The 21625-nt window shown below is 36.9% G+C and overlaps 1 long non-coding RNA gene across 4 annotated transcripts in view; it reads right to left on the reverse strand.

Moving 5' to 3' along the window:
* Positions 1-21625, reverse strand: part of LOC102138819 (uncharacterized) — a 996710-nt gene that overhangs the window by 769495 nt on the left and 205590 nt on the right. For 2 of the 4 annotated variants that reach the window (XR_010577829.2, XR_010577830.1), the window contains one exon: positions 1514-1672. The exons of 1 other annotated variant lie outside the window; for it this stretch is intronic. This is a non-coding gene — a long non-coding RNA (uncharacterized lncRNA). Of the gene's footprint in view, positions 1-1513; positions 1673-8850; positions 9054-21625 lie in introns of all 4 variants that reach the window. One more of the 4 variants, XR_010577831.1, reaches the window with a different exon arrangement.

Genomic DNA, 21625 nt, shown 5'->3' on the forward strand with positions numbered 1-21625 from the left:
TTATAAAGCTTAACTGAACATTAAGATCATCTAGAGAACTTCTGAAAATACCAGTGTCTAGGACTTACCTCAGAAATTCAATTCTGATTTAATTCAACTGGGGAAGGTGGGTGGGGGAGTCTAAGTATTAGCTATTTTTAAAAGGAACACACAGATTCTAACCTGTGGCCAGATGCAACTCTCCCTGGGAAGGAAGTAATATGGAGACCATAAGTGATCTCAGTAAGAAGGAGCTTATCAGGTTTTTTCACGAGTTTCATGAGAAGAATGGGGGCCAAGGCCTGCTAGAAAAACAGCACAGGATAGGACAAGAGAATGTAGGAGATTAGAGGATATCTTAGTCTATTCTGGCTGCTATAATAAAATACCATAGACTTGGCAGCTTATAAACAACCAACATTTATTTGTCAGAGTTCTGGAGACTGCAAAGGCCAAAATCAAGGCACCAGTAGATTTCACAGCTTGTGAAGACTCACTTTCTGGTTGTCAGATGACAGCCCTCTCACCGTGTGCTCACAGAGTGAAAGGGGCAAGGGAGCTCTCTACGGCTTTTTTATAAGGACACTGCTCTCATTCATGAGGGCTCCACCCTCAGGACCTAATCACCTCCCAAAACCCCACCTCCTACCATCACCTTGAGAGGTTAGGATTTCAATGTCTGGATTTTGGAGAAGTGCAAACATTCAGACCATTGCAAAGGATATTATTTCAAAGTTGCTCAGGCCCCTGCTGTTCATAAATTGCTCCAGATTACAAAGAACATAAGCAGTCACACTTTTCATTTTAAAGCAAAGCCATTTTTCTTTGCAAGCTGTGGTTTTTTGCCTTTGAATCTGTGTCAGATAACACAGAAATCATTTTTAATGTCATACTTCCTTTTATGGTTTGAAGAATATATTAGTGTTTCTTCAAGTATATATTAGAAACTAGTGTTATATTTTCATAGGGCATCATGGTATATTTCACAATGTTCCTACTTAATAATTAAATTAGACAGTATTTCTGATTGTAAGATGTGAAGGTCTGAATTTAGCCATCTTTAAAATATAACAGGTTATCTATACTTTCTTCAAGCTTACTTATCCTGAGATACCACTTATATTTCCATGCACATTTCTACATTCACAAAAAAGGTTCCAGTATGAGCAACTGTTATATTACGGGCAAAAGGACCGGCCATTTTTTTTCTAATTCTTGCTACTCAAACTTTGGTCCCAAACCAGCAATAACCTGAGTCAGTAAAGCAGAATCGCAAAGCCCACCAGGTGATTCATTTCTAGGTTAAGGTTTGGGAAGTCCTGCTCTAGTTCCAAGACGTGTTTCTTGGTTTGCTTTATCTTGTCATCAGTGGGACAGAATATTCCTTAAGCTAGTTTATTGACCAAACTAGAGTTTCAGGAACCAAATACTTCACATTTCATTCTTAATTCAATTATTCACTTAAGGCATGATCTTTTGCATGTGATTTCTCTTGACTTCATTCTTCATGAGTAAACGAAAGAATTGAACTAACCTCATAGATCCACCATTCTATGGATCTCTGATAAAATCAGTTTTAAGGAGGACCAAAGATCAGTACGGAAGGCTGTTGAAGAAAACAGGGATGAGTTCCTGCTGAAGAGCTTGTGATCCTGAGCTTTTGGAGTTTTGTCCTCCTCAGTGTAGAATAAGCCTGCCAAGTAAATAACAAATACAAGATTCTTGATGAAAAGAAGAGACACAAACAGTCACACGTTCATAAGCTCACACAATTCTTGCAAAAATGCTCACACAAACACTTTTTCCCAATGACAAAAGCTAATGAAGGTCAACTAACAACCAGTGTGTTCTTCCTGAACTATCAGAGAGCTAGCATGTTTAAAAAGCTTATAGATTCAACATATGTACATGCATTTATTCATGTGCATTAAATGGTGGCAGTTCATCAAGTGTTCTCTTCTAAATCTAATGGACTGATTTTTTTAAAAAAATAAGTTTAAGAAGAAGGATTGTAAAAATAATCCTGTGCCCCTTATGTTCAGGTTCTGATTGCTTTCTCTTTTGGGAATTCTTGAGATACAGCCCTCATTAACTGTTTTTCACAGAAAACTTTCTGGAAATCATGTTGAGATTCTTTCACCTCATAGCCTTCAACCTTTTCCTGGGTAGGTAATAAGAAAAGCACGGTGTGAGCCTGACCCCAGTGCGGGTGCAATATCAAATTTAATCTCTTTAGGGCCAGGTGTGGTGGCTCATTCCTGTAGCCTGTAATCCTAGCACTTGGGAGGTGGAGGCAGGCGGATCACCTGAGGTCAGGAGTTCGAGACCAGCCCAGCCAACATGGTGAAACCCCATCTCTACTAAAGATACAAAAATTAGCCGGGCATGGTGGCAGATGCCTGTAATCCCAGTTACTCAGGAGACTAAGGCAGGAGTATTGCTTGAACCAGGGAGGTGGAGGTTGCAGTGAGCCTAGATCATGCCACAGCACTCCAGCCTGGGTAACAAGAGCGAGACACTGTCTTAAAACAAAAACAAATTCAATCTCTTTAGATCGTGGGAATTATCAGAGGTGAGAAGTGCAATGGATGGTCACAGTACCCCCATCACCATGGTCAGTATTTGCCATAATTGTAAATAAGTTTTTCTTCAGAAATGTGTCAGGCAAAAATGATTGCTCAAAAGGCCGAGAAGCAATATTGTTATGTACAAAGGTGCAAATTCCAAGATTACTTACAAAGCAAGGATTCAAATGTGTTTCATATGTACAAAATAGAAGAGGCAAAAAAAACATTTGCAATATCAAATAGTACACATTCAATAAAAATGGCATGTTAAGGTCGGGCACTGTGGCTCACGCCTGTAAGCCCAGCAGTTTGGGAGGGTGAGGCGGGTGGATCACCTGGCGTCAGGAGTTTTGAGAGCAGCCTGGCCAACATGGTGAAACCCCATCTCTACTAAAACTACAAGAATTAGCTGGGTGTGGGTGGGCACCTGTAATCCCAGCTACTCAGGAGGCTGAAGCAGGAGAATTTGTTGAACTTGGAAGGTGGAGGTTGCAGTGAGCCGAGATTGCACCATTGCACTCCAGCTTGGGCAACAAGAGTGAAACTCCGTCTCAAACAAAACAAAACAAAACAAAACAAAAGCCTGTTAAAGACCACTTAAAGATATGAAAATACAATATTATATTAAGAAAAACACTATCATCCAAAATGTACTACTTCAAAAAGCTAACTCCTTTTCAATTATTTGTCTCAACACAAACCAATAATGTGGTATTAAAAAAAAATACATTTTAGTATATTGAACTAGAAGATTAAAAGTAATGTAAATAAGAAATGCTATTTTTACCAGGTTTCACTACAGCTAAACATTTTCAGAGCCTATAATAACTGCCAGGTACACCAAATTGCAAAACCACTAGAAAAATATCAGTTCATATTCTAGAATTTGCAATAGACTTAAAGGTCGGTAGGCCATTTTATCATCATAAAATTGAAGGAATTGTAGAATTAAACCAAACCAAGGCTCCTGGGAAGTAACAGAATATTTTCAATGATAAAATGATGCAGTTTTATTGGACTGAAAATAAAGAAAAATAATAAGTATGTATGGGCTTCCCATTGGACATTTTCTCATTGAAGAGTTAACAGAAAACTGGGCTAGAAAGGATTCATGACTTTCACCAGTATCCTTGGCCTTTCTTTATCCCCTATACTAGGACCATCGGGAAGTTATAGGAGAGTATTACAGGAGAATATTGAGCTATAATATTTAGTTACTGACAACCTGTGCCATAAAGTTTCTCCCAGAGAAATGTGCTTAACGTGGCACACAGGTGTTCTTGTTTGATGCTTAGTTCTTCTTCTAAAAGAAGTCATCTTTCCTCTTTTACTACTTTAGAGCAAACTTTCAGATACATTTATATGCAATATATATAAACCAAAGGATCATATTCATATTAAGTTGTCATAGAAGTTTGAAATTTAATAAATTCAGCTCATGTTTTTTTTCATTCTAGAGACCTGGTAGGCAGTAGCACTGGTCTCTTTCTTCTCTGGGGTACCGTTTGGATGCTTTCGAATAATATAATGTGCATTAGATCACTTACGACATGAATTACAAAATTTGGACTTGTTATACCTTTTGGGGGAAAGTTAAAACAATAAAAATGTTTCATTAAATCTCGTTAAACAATGATCCCACAGCCAACTCAATGGGTCTGGAGCAAAGAGAAAGGTCTAGAAACCAAACTTTCTCCTTTTCCTCATTGCTCTTTAGGGTCATCCACCATGTCTGGGGTGTTCATGCAGTGATATGACTGATGGGCTCTCCTGAGAGGGGATGTGCTGGAGTTAAGAAAGGTAATACTTATCTGATGATTAGACTCCTGTGAGCAAGCATTTCTCGTTTTCTGTGTAATTTTTAGAGGTGGGACTCATAGCAAGGGGAGGAATAGCCTCAGGCCCTAAAGGTGATTTCAAGAGTCTGATTGTGAACAAGTGACAGAGCTGTGCAAAGCTAGTGGGTTTTGCAAAGATCTTTTCACAGGAAATTTTGGCAAGACATTGTTTTTTCCTCCTGCCACCACCCCCCTTTCCCATTAATGTGTGAATTTGTCAAAGTGAAATCTTACCCTTCCCTTTATGGAATAGATAGATAGATAGATAGATAGATAGATAGATAGATAGATAGACAGACAGACAGACAGACAGACAGACAGACAGACAGACAGACAGACAGACAGATAGATAGATAGATAGATAGATAGATAGATAGATAGATAGATAGATAGATAGATATTCCTCCTATGGTGAAATCTCTTTCTACAGAGAAAATCCTTACTGATTGCTTTCTGTGCTCTCCAGGTATAAACATTCTCTCACATAATTTAAGGTATTATTTTAAAACACAGTGTTCAAATACCTCTTCCTCATTTTCATTTATCTTATTCAAGATATCAACCACTTCCTGACCCACTCCTGCCTTGCTTCTAAAAGGATCTGTCAGTGTTTGTGGAAATCTGCATTGTTATCTCATATAATGTTATGTGTGCATGTGTGTCATCGCAAAAACACTTTTTCGGTATTATTCATGTTATTTCCTATGTAGACTCCTAGTTGCTTAAGCATACATTGCTGTTTCTATTTTATTAGTACTCCTATTCTTGAGTCCTTCTCATTGGAACATTCTATACTATACTATACTATACTATACTATACTATACTATACTATACTATACTATACTATAATTCACAGAATGATTCTCAGTTTCTTTTTTTTTCTCTCTATTCTTTTTAGCCACTTAGTCCTTCTTCAAAGTGACCAATAGTTGCTCACACTCAACTATTCATTTCTCTATTACTTTTTCCACTGTCTACCCTTTTTCTGTTTATTTTTTTCATTTCCTCCATGAACAATAAATCTTACACAAGTATTATCCTGTGTAAACTGTTTCCTATAAGAAATACTTTCTGCTAACATTCTATAAATTCTAGAACCTTATTTGGTCTGAGAACTCTCTTACTCTGATGACTTATTGACTCTGTTCCAAAACTAAATTTAAGTACACAGCTGACCTAAGACTATTGTATTTAGCCATAACAAGGTTGTAGGAAAGCAATTGCTCCTATTGTGCTGGAGTCAGAAGCCAGCCGTACTGCACTGCCCAAAGGGGTGAGTGAAGCTGAGCAAGTGGAAGCAGTTAAAAATAGTTTGGAAATAGATATGGAGTAAGTAGGAGTGTGTGTGTGTGTGTCAGGGGGGGCAGGGGGCATGTGTGTGTGTGTTAAGAAAAAAAATCTTTAAATCTTGTTGGAGACCAATTTAGAAGAAAATATTAAAAATATAAAAGAGAATTGGAGTTTTCCATTTCTGGCTCACATGCAGAAAAATGAAAAATATTGCTCCCTTCCTAACGAAAATAAAAAGTAGGATAAACTATAAAATCACACTTTCAGACAGCTGAGGTCACAGGGCAACTACGTAGCTCGAAGCCCAAGGAAGAGGAGCTCCCCATTTCCCATGGATAAATAACATGTGTAGAATGTCTCAGCTGTCGAAAAACATGGGAAGACCATGCCATAGGCATGAGGGCCAGAACATAACATATCAACTCATTGCAAAATGATGAGTATCTGTTGATATGGGAAAACAGAACCCCTGGAAGTCTCAGGCACAAGGGGAACATGTACCCATTTGCAGGAAGATTTCCATGAACCCCCACCGGGTGCTCATGAGAAAGATTGGTGGAACAAAGACTGGTGAGAGGCTTTCCTGTTGGTATAAATGTGGAACAGGAGAAAGGCATACACATCTACCCACCTGCAGGGATTATTCTCTCAAAAAACGTAAGGCTCTGAGAGAAGAGCAGCAAACAGAGCCTTGAGGTCCTAGCCCTTTCTGAAGGGGTTAAGATGGAGCAACAGAATCTTCTGAAACTGGGAAAGGTTCAAAAGGGCAGAAAAAAAGTGTGGGTACCAGTATCTTCTATGAACACTCTCAGAGGTCTCCTACCTCTGGATGAGAAGCGGAAAGAAACTTGGCACACAGAGGAAGAGGAGAAATGATGAGAAAAATTCACCCCAAAGTCTTTGGCACACACAGCTGACCTGAGACTACGTCTGGAGCAGGGATGCGGAGAGCCCACCCTGTGTCATGCAATATCAACCTTGGAACACTGAGTAATAAGCAACCGTGTTGTACTGTGGGGAGAAGAGCAAGAGCTTGCACCCTTCTGTGGCACAATATAAGGGGTGGCTCAAACCTTAGAGCAGAGCACACTGGACACACCCTCAGCACTGCAGTCCCTCACACAGCCTCAATCATTCTTGGAGTAATTTGAAACCAGCAGTGCAAAGAATGTGGCCATAGATCAATTCTAGATTAGGTGGATTCAATCCTCAACACTAAATGCCAATTGTAGTTGGAAGTACTTTTTACCTCCGTGTCCTTTGCTCTACATAAGATATTTGGCTTGAGTAAAGCACTATGAGACACTCAGCAGCATAGATACAAAATTAAAAAAAAAAAAAAAAATTCATCATGACTTTTGTTGCCATTGCTTTTGGTATTTTAGACATGAAGTCCTTGCCCATGCCTATGTCCTGAATGGTATTACCTAGGTTTTCTTCTAGGGTTTTTATGGTTTTAGGTCTAACATGTAAGTCTCTAATCCATCTTGAATTAATTTTTGTATAAGGAGTAAGGAAGGGATCCAGTTTCATCTTCGACTTATGGCTAGCCAGTTTTCCTGGCACCATTTATTAAATAGGGAATTCTTTTCCCATTTCTTCTTTTTCTCAGGTTTGTCAAAGATCAGATGGTGGTAGATGTGTGGTATTATTTCTGAGGGCTCTGTTCTGTTCCATTGGTCTATATCTCTGTTTTAGTACCAGTACCATGCTGTTTTGGTTACTGTAGCCTTGTAGTATAGTTTGAAGTCAGGTAGCGTGATGCCTCCAATTTTGTTCTTTTTTACTTAGGACTGTCTTGGCAATGCGGGCTCTTTTTTGGTTCCATATGAACTTTAAAGTATTTTTTTTTCCAATTCTGTGAATAAAGACATTGGTAGCATATACTCCATGGAATACTATGCAGCCATAAGAAAGGACGAGTTCATGTCCTTTGTCGGGACATGGATGCAGCTGGAAACCATCATTCTCAGCAAACTATTGCAAGAACAGAAACCAGACACTCACTCATAGGTGGGAATTGAACAATGAGATCACTTGGACACAGGAAGGGGAACCTCACACACTGGGGCCTGTTGTGGTGTGGGGGAGGGGGGAGGGATAGCATTAGGAGATATGCCTAATGTATATGACAAGTTAATGGGTGCAGCACACCAACATGGCACATGTATACATATGTAACAAACCTGCATGTTGTGCACATGTACCCTAGAACTTAAAGTATAATAATAAAAAAAAGAAATTCATCATGGCACATGGCAATATAGAGAACAGATTCACAGATCACCGTATGTTGAAACTATTATATAGGGAATGTAAATAGATTAAAATATTGAAGGCTCCATTTTAAAATATGGAAAATATGTACAAAAAGGGGAAGGATATCAGTAGAGAGATGGAAACTAAGAAATGTTCCAATGAGGAAACTATTTTCAACAATCTAAATGAAATGAACAAATTCTTTGAAAGACACAAAATCTCACAGGAAAAGAAGTAGAACCTGGATAGTCCTATATCTTTTAATGAAACTGAATTCCTTGTAAAAACCCTCTGACATATTCAGGTCCAGATGGCTTCATTGACAAATTCTACCAAATATATAAATAAGAATTAATCCCAATTCTATACAAACTCCAAGTACATAGGAGGAAGGAACCCTTTCTAACTCACTTTACAATGTTAAAGAGAGTGGTTTCATTTTAGACAAATATTCATGAGCCTTAATTTGAGGAATTAAAAATGTCTTCAACATAGCAAAACAAGCCTGAAAAAAAAAATAGTCCTTTTGACAGGTATTATCACGGACATATTGTTATAAATTTCAGGGGCTGGTTTTATCAAACTCTATACAGTCAGTCAACGTCACGTGCTAAGAGTAAGGTGAACATAGTGGTTCGAAAGAATACGGTCTTTTTAACCCAGTGGAGACAACGAGTTCCATAAACATGCCAGGATTCGTGGATAATGTTGAAGTGAAATTGGGAGGCTGGAAACCAATAATGCCGCTTCTCCTTTGCATTTTCACTGGTTCTCAGGTATTTTGTTTCTATACTTAACCCCACATGCTTGTGGGCCAATTTGGACACAAATCTCCAGAGCAAGCCCAGGCACTCTCTCATTAACGACTGTAATCCGAACCCCAAAATGTTTCATCAAAGAAAGAACATGAACTTACGGGGTTAGCTTTTTAGCAGCTGTTGAACCCTGGACAACATTCTTTCCTTCTTGAACTTCCATTTCCTCATCCCTAACGTGGGAACAGTTTCTTCGTAAATGTTATGAGAAGGCCAGGGCACAGTGGATCACGCCTGTAATCTCAGCACTTTGGGAGGCCGAAGTAGGGAGATTTCCAGACCATCCTGAGCAATCTGGAGAAACCTCGTCTTGAGAAAGAATACAAAAATTAGCCAGGCAGGGTGGCGTGCACTTATTATAGTCCCAGCTATTGGGGAGACTGAGGTTGAAGGATCGCTTGAGCCTGGGAGGGCTAAGCTGCAGTGAGCTGTGATCATACCACTGCACCCAGCCTGGGTAACAGAGCGAGACTCTATCTCAAAAAAAAAAAAAAAAAAAAAAAAAAAAAAATTTGCCCGGTGCAGTGGCTCACACCTGTAATCTTAGCACTTTGAGAGGCCAAGTTGGGTGGATCACCTCAGGTCTAGAGTTCAAGATCAGACTGATCAACATGGAGAAACTCCGTCTCTATTAAAAATACAAAATTAGCCGGTCATGGTAGCGCATGCCTGTAATCCCAGCTACTTGGGAAGCTGAGGCAGGAGAATCAGTTGAACCGGGAGGCAGAGGTTACCGGGAGGCAGAGGTTGCAGTGAGCCGAGATTGCGCCATTGCACTCCAGCTTGGGCAACAAGAGCGAAATTCCGTCTCAAAAAATAAAATAAAATAAAATAAAATAAAATAATTATGAGATCTCTCTCTCTCTCTCACACACACACACACACACACATTTAGTCATGTGTCATTTAATGATGAGGTTTTGTTCTGAGAAATGCCTTGTGAGACAATTTTGTCATTGGGCAAACATCATAGAGTGTACTCACACGAACATAGATGGTACAGCCTAATACATTCCTAGATTATATGGTAGAGCCTCGTGTATCTAGACTAGAAATGTGTACAGCATGTGACTGCTGAATGCTGTAGGCAACTGTAACACAATGATATTTTGTATCTAAACATAAAAAGGAAGAGTAAAAATATGATATAAAAGATAACAATTTTATACCTGTATAGGGCACTTACCATGAATGGGTGTGTCAGACTAGAAGTGGCCCTGGAAGACTCATGTATGTGGTTCATTGTTGACCAGAGAGTCATTATGCCATGCATAACTACATATATACATTAATATACATATACACATATACACATACATATATACACAGGGGTGTGTGTGTGTGTGTGTGTGTGTGTGTGTGTGTGTAATCTCCCCGTAAACACTTCATTTAGCTCCATGCCTCTGTACAACCTGGTCTACGCACTATGCAGAGACAAATGAGGCTTTGACAATCATGCATTTACAGAATCAAATTTATCTTGTTTAAACATATGAACAGACCTTATTTTTAAGAGAAGTTTTAGATTACCGGAAAACTGAACAGAAAGTAGAGTTTCCCATATACACTCTCATCCTGTTCCTACACACCTAGTATCTCCTCTTTATTAATATCTTGCATTGGTGTAGTACATTTGTTACAACTGACAAGCCAATACTGATATATTCTTATTAACTGAAGTTCATAGCTCTAATTAGCATTACCTCTTCATGTTGTAGCCTTCTACGGGCTTTGGCAAGTGCCCAGTGTCATGTATTCACCATTACAGTACCATACAGAACACTTTCTAACCTTAAAAATTTCCCAGGTTCCACTTATTCATCCTCCCTGCCCTCGCCGGAAGCCCTGACAGCCTCTAATCTTTTTACTGTCTAATCGAGTAGAATTTTGCCTTTTCTGGAATGTCTTATGGTTGGAATCATATATAGTCTTTTCAGATTGGCTTCTTTCATTTAGTGATAAGCATTGGAGTTTCCTTTATGTCTTTCGTTGTGACTTGGTAGTTCATTTCCTTTTATCACTGAAAAATATTTCATTCTATGTATGCACTACAATTGATTTATTCATTCACCTATTGAAAAACATCTTGGTTGCTTCTAAATATGTAATAATGAAGAAACTCATAAGGTGGTTTGTTTTTTGTTTTTTTTTTTTGGATATAAGTTTTTAATTCTTTTGGGTAAATACAAGGGAGTATGACTACAGCCCTGTATGGTCACATGATACTGAGCTTTGTATGAAGCTGCCCTGCTGGCTTCCAAAGTGACTGTTCCGTTTGGCATTCCTACCAGCAATGAATGACAGTTCCTGTTGCTTCATGTGGGGGCCAGCATTTTGTGTTGTAAGTATATCAGATTTTAGCCTTTCCTGTGGGTGTGTAGTGGTATCTCATTGTTTTAATGTGCAATTCCATAAGTACATATGATCTTGAACATCTTTTCATAGCATATTTGCTATCTGTGTATCTTTAAAAATTTCTTTTATCAGAATTTTATAGTTTTTTTCACATCAACTAGTATGCATTTTGTTATATATACATACCTATTTTGATATTTTTCCAGAGATAATGTAAGTGGATTATATTTTAATTTAAAATTCAAACTATTCATCTCTAGTACATAGAAAATAATTGACTTTTGTGTGTTAACCTTGTATCCTGCAACCTCACTATAATTACTTATTAGTTATAGGAGTTTTATTTGTTGAGTCTTTGAGACATTCTACATAGAAAATCATGGCATGCCACTGGAGAATAAAGTTTTATTCTTTCTTTCCCAATCTGCATACATTTTATTTCTCTTTCTTGTCTTATTGCATTAGCTAGGACTCCTAGTAAGAAGTTACATTACCGTGGTGACAGGAGACATCCTTTCCTTGCTCCTGATCTTAAGGGGAAATCTACTTTCTCACGATTCAGTATGCTGATTGCTGTAGGTTTATGTAGATGTTCTTTATCAGGTTGAGCAAGTTCCTCTGTATTCCAAGTTTGCTGAAAGGTTTTATTATAAATCGGCATTGCATTTTGTCATTTTTTTTTTGTATCTATCAATATGATCACTTCATTTTTCTTCTTCTTTTTTTTTTTTTTTTTTTTTTTTTTAGCCTGTTGATGTGATGGATTACTTAACTGTATTTTGAATGTTGAACCAGCCTTGCATACCTTGGATAAATCACACTTTGTTGTGGTAATTCATTTTATAAACTGTTACATAAAATCACTATATTTTGTTGAAGATTTTTGCATGTATATCTGTGAGAGATACTGGTCTTTTACTTCTTTTCCTTGTAATTATTTTTTCTGATTTTGCTATTAAGGTAATGCTATCATGATCAAATGAGTTAGAAAGTTTTCTTCAGCTTCTCTTTTTTGGAAGAGGTTATTCAGCATTGGTATTCTTTCTTTCTTACATATTTGGGAGAATTCAGGAGGGAAGCCACGTGGCCCTGGTGTTTTCTTTTTTGGAAGACTATTAATTATTCATCATTTTCCTCAATAGATAGAGGCCGATTCAAATTATCTATTTCTACTTGTGAGAGTTTTAGTAGGTATTTCCTTTCAGGAAATTAGTCAATTTATTCTAAGGTATCAAATTTATGAGTACAGAGTTATTCATAATATTCCCTTACTATCCTTTTAATATCTATGGAGTCAATATTTACCATCTCTTTTTGTTTGTGACATTAGCAAGTTGTATTTTCTCCTTTGTTCTTGTTAGGTTGACTAGAAGTTTATTAATTTTTTGGTCTTTTCAAATAATTAGCTTTTGGCTTTGTCGATTTCTCTATTAATCTTCTGTTTTCACTGCTATTGATTTCTACTCTAATTTTTATTCATTTTGTTCTGCTTACTTTGGATTAAATTTGTTGTTCTTCTTCTTCTAGTTTCCTAAATTAGAAGCTTCTTTTATTGATTTTAGGTCTTTTTTATTTTCTAAAATATTCATTCAATGCTACAAATTTCCCTCTAATCTCTGTTTTTGCTGCATCATACAGATTTTAACAACTTGCATTTTTGTATTTATTTCATCAAAATAAGTTTAATTTTGATTGAATTTTTTTGATTAATGTCTTATTAGAAGTATGTTGTTTAATATCCATATATTTTAAAATTTACCAGCTATCTCTCTGTTATTGGTTAATACTTTAATACAATGTGGTCTCTGAGCATAGTTGGTTATGATTTCAATTCTTTTGAAATTTGTTAAGAAATGCTTTATGGTTCAGAATGTGGACTAACTTGGTGAATAATCCATGTGATATTGGGAAGAAAATGGTTTCTGCTGTTGTTGGAAGAATTGTTCTATAAATGTCAATTAGATACAAATGATTGATGGTACTGTTCAGTTCAACCATGTCCTTATTGGTTTTCTGCCTGCTGGGTATTTTATTTATTAATAGAGAGGTATTGAGCTTTCCAACTGTAACTGTGGAATTGTTGACTTCATCTTGTAATTGCATCAGTTTTTGCCTTACATCTTCTGGCATTCTGTTGTTAGGCATACACAAGTTAATGCTTGCTATTTATTCTTGGGGAACGGACCCTTATCATTATGTAACGCACCTGTTTGTTCCTGATAACTTTTCTGACTCTGAATTTGTTTAGTTTAAAATTAATACAGCTACTTTAGCTTTGTTTGGAGAAGTGTCAGCCTGGTATATCTTTCTATATTTTAATCTACCTGTATCTTCATATTTGAAGTAGGTTTTTTGTAGACAACATAGAATTGAATCGTTTTCTTCTTTGTTAATCCACTCAGCCTTTGTCTTTTAATTTGATGCATCTAATCCACTTGCACTTAAAGTTATTATTGATATAGTTAGACTAATATTTACCATATATATTACCGTTTTCTACTCACTGCTCTTGTTCTGTGTTCCCTTTTTTGTCTTCCAGTCTTTTTTTGCCTTCTCTGGCTATAAATTAGAATTTCACATTATTCAATTTTTTCTCTTCTTTTAGCATATCCGTTATATTTCTTTAAAAAAAAACTTTTTAGAGGTGGGCCTAAAGTTTTCAATGTACATTTACAACTACTCTAAATCCACTTTCAAATAGCACTATACTGTTTCATGAGTAGTGCAAGTGCATCCCAACAGAATATTCCCAATTCTTCTCTCCTGCACCTCACTGTATTATGGTCATTCATTTCACTGATCCACAAACTATAATGATCCAATACATTGTTATTATTTTGAAAAAAAAGTGTATCTGTTAGATCAATTAAGAATAGAAAAGTAGATATTTTATTTTACCTTTATTCCTTCTCTAATGCTCTTTCTTTATATAGATCCAAATTTTTGACCTATATAATTTCCCTTCTTTCTGAAGAACGTCTAACATTTCTTGCAAGGCAGGTGTACTCAATCTTTGTTTGAGAAAACATTTTTCTCTTCTTTGCTTTAGAAGGATAATTTTGCTGTATATAGAATGTTAGGTGGGTGATTTTTTCCTTTGAGTGTTTTAAGCATTTCATGACATTTTCTTCTTGCAAGGGTCTGTAGGGTTTCTTAAGAGAAGTCTGTTGCAATTCATATCCTTTGTGTTTTTATTCCCTGTGATGTCTTTCAAGATTCTTCTGCCTTTGATTTTCTGCGGTTTGCAGTTTAATATGTATATGGAATCAGTAGTTATGGTCTCTTTTACATTCTGATATTAGCAATTTTAATTTCTGGATTTAAAAATCTAGGTGCAGATTTTTTGGTATTTTTTTCTGCTTAGTGTCTGAGTTTCCTGGATCTGTTGTTTGGTGTCTCATTAATTTTAGCAAATTATCAGCCATTATTATTTTAAGTATTCTTTGTTTCTCCTTCTGGTGTTCCCAGTAGAGGCAGGCTCCATCTTTTATAATGCACCTCAGTTCTTGGATATTGTGTTCTATACTTTTTATTCTTTTATAGTTTTGCATTTCAGTTTGGGAAGTTTCTGTTGACATAACTTTAAGCTCATTAAGTCTTTCCTTGGTCATGCCGAATCTACTGATGAGCCCATTAAAGGCACGTTTTATTTTTGTTATAGTGTTTTTGATGTCTAGCATTTCCTTTTGATTCTTAGAGTTTCTGTCTCCTGGCTTAATTGCCCATCTGTTCCTGAATGTTTTTCCATTAGACTCCTTAGCATATTAATTATAGCTATTCTAAATTACCGTTCTGATAATTCTGAAACCACTGCCATATCTGAGTGTGGTTCTGATATTACTTTGATTTTTCAAACTATGTTTTTGCCTCTTTGCATGTTTTTAAATTTCTTGTTGAAAGCCAGACGTGATGTATCAGGTAAAAGAATCGGAGAAGAATAGGCCTTTCATTTGAGGTTTTATATTTGTCTGGCTAGGGTTGATATGTTGCTTATTGTTTGCTGTAGTTGAGTGGCAAAGACTAAAATTTCTTCTAATATCCTTGGTTTTGTCTCCTCTGTTATCTCTGGGCTTTCTTAGAGGCTCCTTCTTAAGTAGTGTCTGAGGTTTGCAGTTCTGTAAGCCTTGTTGTTATTTAGGAGCCCCACTGATGTGGTGGGAAGGTGTGGGCAGTGGAAAGTGCTCTATAATCCTATGGTTAGAGCTCTGTCATTCAGGGAGGCTGTGCCCTTCTGACTGTGACCTTCACAAGTGCTTCTTAGGTCCTTCTTCCCTTAGGTGAAGCACGAAGTCTAGTGTGAGCAGAAGTCGGGTACCTCAGTTTCCCCCTTATCTACAGTTTCTCTTTCTGTAGTTTCAGTTGCCCACAGTCAACTGAGGTCAGAAAACAGCTGTGTAGAGTACAATTAGATATTTTGAGACCCAGAGAGAAAGACCATATTTCCATAATTTATGCTATACTATTATAATTATGTTTTGTTATTAATACTAACATCCTATTGTCCTTGATTTACAAATTACACTTTATCATAGGTATGTATCTATAGGAAAACACATAGTATATATAGTGTTTGGTACTATCCCTGGTTTTAGGCATGTAGTAGGGGTCTTGGAAGCTATTCCCAGTGAATAAGGGGAACAACAGCATTTTCCTTCCCTCAGAGAAGCCAGGTTCTGATGAAACCCAAATGGGCTGGGCTCTGGCATAATTGCTTCTTTTGACGGCAGTCCTTTCTTAAGGAGAACAATATGTTCCAGGCATATTTCAAAATGGTTCTTTTCTCCTTTCACTGCCTGAAATAAATGAGGATTTTTCTTTGGTCTTCTCCCTGGGAATCTGGTGGGGTTCTTGGTGGTAAAACTCAGGAAAGCATAAAGACACTCCTAAGATTGTCCTCTTCTTTGGAAGTTTTAACTCAAACCCATCGAGTCTGAGCCTCTGGTAATTTGTCAATTACAGTCGCAGTGCTCCTGTCAGTTCAGCTGCTGGCTTCTGGCTTCTGCTCCTTTTATGCCATGCTTCTTGAATTTCCCAGTCTTGCCACTTTTAGTGGCCGTAGTTTGCCACAGGATCTTAATTTCCTGATGGATCTAAGAGGAGCTGTTGATTTTCAGGGTTTGATTGGTCTTTCTGGTGTTGTGAGAATGTGATTGATGATTCAATGCTCTTTATATGCTGCACCAGAAACTGGTGGTTGAGAACTGAAGTTTTAGAGCTAAAGGAGAACAATAGACTATAACAATCTCATTTTAAGAATGAGAAAACTTGAATGCTGATTAGATACATTAGATCCTAACTTTAGTAAATTCCTAATGTCATGTGATCAATCCTCTCTCATTTCTAAATGGCTGCTGTACCAGCTCCTCCTTTATCTTCCCCACCAATCTTTAGGAATAAATTTTATTCAAAATGGCACAACGTGATATCAGTGTATTATAGATACATGTAGAGTTGAGAGATTAATGAGAGATATTAGGGAGGAAAAAAATGTTAAAATTTCAATTCTGATTTATTTCAATTTCATTTTCTTTATATTCTTTATATGTATGTGGGGGCATACTTAGAAATATTTATTGGTGAGAAATGCAAAGCGAAGAATTTGAAAACCACTGTAAATGATTCTTAAGTTACTGCTAAGAGCAAATAGCATCTGAATGTGTAATTATCAACACATCCCCATGGATTCATGTGATTGCTCTCTCATTTAAATACATACATCTACAGACACAGTACTTGTTTAGATGTGAATTGAGTGCATCCTGTCCATTATCTCACATACTACCTCAAGGACTTTTTTCGTGGTTATTCTCACCACATTGATACCTCTTATTTTCAAGTTCTTCTGTGTCTCAATATCTTAGAAAGGTGTCAATTCCTAAGAGTTTCACTGGAGTAATAATAAGATTGTATGCAAGATAGGGGAAAGAGGTAAGTAACAGCTCAAAAACTGTATGGATTTATTTGAGTATAAATGCATTGTTTCATTTTTACTGAACTTTTTTCTTCATTTTCCTGCTAATTTCCCAAAGGTGTCCTTGGTCCTATTTGTGATAATTTATTTAAAGTCTTCTTCAGATTGCACAATTGAAATGAAGTTAAAGATTAATAGAAGAACAAGGTATTGGTGTTTCTGACCTAATGATAATAAATATTTTTGGCAGATTTTCTACTATGGATTCTCTTGTGTATTTGACCATGGGACGTTAAATGAATATGCTAAATTGGTTGTACCTGCATAAGAATATATTTTAGAATGAATAAGGATCTTATAATTTATGTTACTCAATCTCTTCATTTTTAGGTAATAAAATTAGGTCCATAAAGGTTAAGTGATTGGCAAGGTTTAATTGCTAGGTAGCGGCAGAACCAGAAAATAACCTAGGTGTGATGATTAATTTTATGAGTCAACATGACTAGGCCAAGAGTTGCCCAGATATTTGGGCACACATTATTCTGTGTGCTTTTATGAGGGTGTCTGGATGACGGCAATGTTTAAACTGGCAGGCTGAGTAAAGCAGATTGCTCCCTCTAATGTGGCTGAGCCTCACCCATTAAGCGGAACGTCTGAGTAAAACATAAAGGCTGACCTCCCCAGAGAAAGAGGGGATTCTTCTTCTCTGATGGCCTTCAGAATGACGTTGGATCTTCCTGGGTCTCGAGCCTGCAGACTTTGGACTGGAACCACACCACTGGCTCCTCTCGGTCTCCAGCTTGCTGACTCACCCTGAAGATCTTAGGTCTCATCAACTTCCAGAATCACACAAGCCAATCTCTTAGAATAAATCTCTTTATATTATCCTATTGCTGCTGTTTCTCTGGCTATCCTTGACTAATATACTAGGTATTACATTACAGAAGGGGCTATGTCTCCTTTTCTACCCTGGGTTACTCTTTAAAATTTAGTATTGGCTATGTGAGAAGAGTCACACTGTGTATGTACTCAAGAATCCACAAGTCCTATAGGCCATGTGCTCTAGGGGTCCTACAGCAGGAATGGGAAGAGGCGAGGTAGTGTGCTACGGGGAATAAGATTCATTTTACCTCTACGATTGGCCTGAAAGAAAATGCAGGGTCTTTCTTTAGCAAACTAAGCCCTCAACTGCATCCTAAATCTTCAGGCTGCCTGTCAGGACTCTAGTCATTGTGTTAGTTCGTATTCTCTGATTCATTCTGGGGACAGGAGAATGTGATGAGGACTTTATTCTCAATAAAATAGATCTTGGTTTGCCGTTATAAACATTAATCCCAATATTTGGATTCTACATTTCTGGGCATGTTTCATACTGTGCATAATATATACACACAAATATAATATACCTTATAAAACACACACATACTTATATATTTATACGTATTACATATAAAAATATGTAAAATATATACATGTAATGAAGATTTTGGAAGGCTATATTTTACTGATTCCCCACGCATATTTGAAGATAATATTTACAAGACTTATGTGAGAATACAATAACAGTGTTTAATATAACACAAGTAAAATGATAGTATATATGTAAGAATATCAATATCATCTATTTTATCCTCTTATAAAAATAGTACTTAACACTTATGATTGATTAAAAATTTAATTTTGCATATATTTTGAGGTCTATGTTTTGAAGGACATATGAACACAAATCCAGATCTTTATATTAATAAGCTATGTTGCATTTAGATCTTTCTGTGTCCTTGGCAGTAATTTTTTTTTTTTTTTTAGACGGAGTCTTGCTCTGTCACCCAGATTGGAGTGCAATGGCGCACTCTTGGCTCACTACCACCTCCGCCTCCCAGGCTCAGGAGATTCTCCTGCTTCAGCTTCCTGAGTAGCTGGGATTACAGGCATGTGCCACCGTGCCCGGCTAATTTTTCTATTTTTAGTCGTGACCAGGTTTCACCATATTGCACAGGCTGGTCTTGAACTCCTAACCTCAGGTGATCCACCTGCCTTGGCCTCCCAGAGTGCTGGGATTACAGGTATGAGCCACCACACCTGGCTGACAGGAATTTTAAAATAAAAACTAGTATAATACTGACAAGTTCATTCATCACAATAAAATAAACTTTATTAATTAAAGATCATGATTAAAGGCTGGGTGTGGTGGCTCACGCCTGTAATTCCAGCATTTTGGGAGGCCAAAGTGGGCAGATCACTTGAGGTCAGGAGTTCAAGACTAGCCTGGACAACATGTAAAACTCCATCTCTACTAAAAATACAAAAATTAGATGGGTGTGTGTGCACACCTGTAATCCCAGCTACTCAGGAGGTTGAAGCAGGAGAATCCTTGAAACCTGGGAGGTGGAAGTTGCAGTGAGCTGAGATCATGCCACTGCACTCTAGCCTGGGTGACAGAGTGAAACATGGTCTCAAAAAATAATAATGATAATAATAATTAATTAAAAAAATAAAGATCATGATTGTAGGATAAACTGTTAAGTATTTTATGATTTATTTCACAAGCAGTTATAAAAGGAACAGTGGAGTGGATATCAGATTTCTCTATGCTATTTTATGACATGGGTCAAAGTGTACTTTACTTGCTTTCACATTAGAGATTTGGTAGTCCAAACTTCATTTCAATTACAAAGAAATTAAAATGCACTCAAGTCTATTTTCATCTTCATTTGTATTCAGATGGCCATTACAAAGACTGAGGTAGAGAACTGTGGTCAAACATTTCAAACCAGAGTTCTGTAGGAAGAGTAGAGGTGGAGTTAACACATTAAGTCAAGAGATCTGATAGGTTAATGAGAAATACAGTCAACCCATTTTCTGCATTAACAGAGGTAAACTGGAAAACTTGGCCTTTTCTTCATACTTAATTAGTAATCTCGAATGAATCTAATTTTTATTGCATTCCACAGCTAACTAAGTGGAGTAAATAAGAGTTATCCGTGAATAAGCATCAAATAAGCATCCAGAGGTGGGGGAGGCTGGGCGGGGGAGTAGGGTTTGAGAGCCGAGCTCTGGTGAGGCAGCAATTTACTCCTCAGCAGGGCAGGGTTTTGCTCAGGTTTAAGAGCCAGTTCAAACTGTTATTTAAAAAAGGAATGAGTTATAGTTACCATAGCAACTGACATAACACATGACATTGATATTTTCCCTCCTGAGAAGAAAGCCCATTGTTACAGCAACTGTCACACAAACAAAATTCTCCCTGATAAAGTCACTAAAGTTTTAATCTGCTTCCTCAAGGGGAAAAAATTGAATTTTAATAGACACATACATTTAAAATTATAAGGGAACCAACAAACAAATTCAGAAATATTGTACTATTACATGCAAAATAATCCAAACTTTTCTCGTTGTCATACCCATCATTATGTGACATCTCATGAAATGCAATAATTTACTATATGTTATTTACACTTATGTCAGAGAAGAGTAGATAGATAACTGTTTCTTAATAAAGTAATCTAACTTGGGCCCATATTCTTCAACAGATGACTGACCGATTTACTTGAAAGTCTTCAAATTCTATGACATTTAATTCTGCCTTGAAGACTTATTTATTTTCTTTCTAAATGCTTTGATGTTATGACCTTTGGGCAACTCGTTATTAGCAAAGTGTCCCATTTATCAAAAGCTTCCTCAAGAAAATAGTTTTCAATTTGACTTGAAAGAAGGAAATCAATAATTCAAAATTGAATCAAAATCATTTATACATTCTTGTGTTGACTTCCATTGCTCCAGGAATATTTTTCAAAATATTATGGCAATCATAGAAAATATTGGAAGAGATTGTTAGAGAAGAGATGAGAAGATGACCACGGAATGGGAACCTTCAATATTAAGGCCGTCACAGATAAGCAAAGAGGCCAGCCAAGGAGAGGCAGTAGGAACAACCAGGGAGATGGGAGAACGAAAATGAATAGCAGGCTTTTGGAATCCAAGTAAAGACTGTTCTTCAAAAGGTGAGTGGTTCACTCTGTCCAGTTCTGCCTAAAGGACTGGGCATTGTCCATTGACATCAGCAAGAGAGAAGTCAACAGCCCCAGTGACTGCGAGGGTGAAATCCTGACTGTAGTCATTAATTTAACAGACAATGAGAGGAAAAAAAAAAATTGAAGAGCAATCATGTAGACATTTTCAAGCTTTTCTGCAAAGGGGATAAAAAGTGGAACAGAGTTGGTGGATTCAAGAGAAGGCTTTTAAAAACTGAGAGACATAAAAGCATGTTTTTATACTACAGGGAATGATTGAAGGGATGGGATGTAGCTATGAATTGAGTGACTAGTTTCAGAGATGATGAAAATTTCATCTATGATGAAATGCTAAAAGGCAGAGAAAATGAATGCTGGAAGTGAGTATATGTGCTGGTGGAAGTCTGTGGGTCTATGAAGTTTTTTTCCATTTGTTGTATTTTCTCCTTGAAATAAGAAATTAAGTTACTATCTAAAAGTCAGCTGTCGGAAGGATGCAATAGAGGTTTAGAATAGAGCAAGATGTGAAACTATTAAGGAAATTTAAAATTATTTCCAAGTAGCCTTAAGAACTCATCAAGGTATGTGTTGTGAATTTCA

This window comes from Macaca fascicularis, chromosome 9 (genome assembly GCF_037993035.2).
Source record: "Macaca fascicularis isolate 582-1 chromosome 9, T2T-MFA8v1.1".
Lineage (NCBI taxonomy): Eukaryota > Metazoa > Chordata > Mammalia > Primates > Cercopithecidae > Macaca > Macaca fascicularis.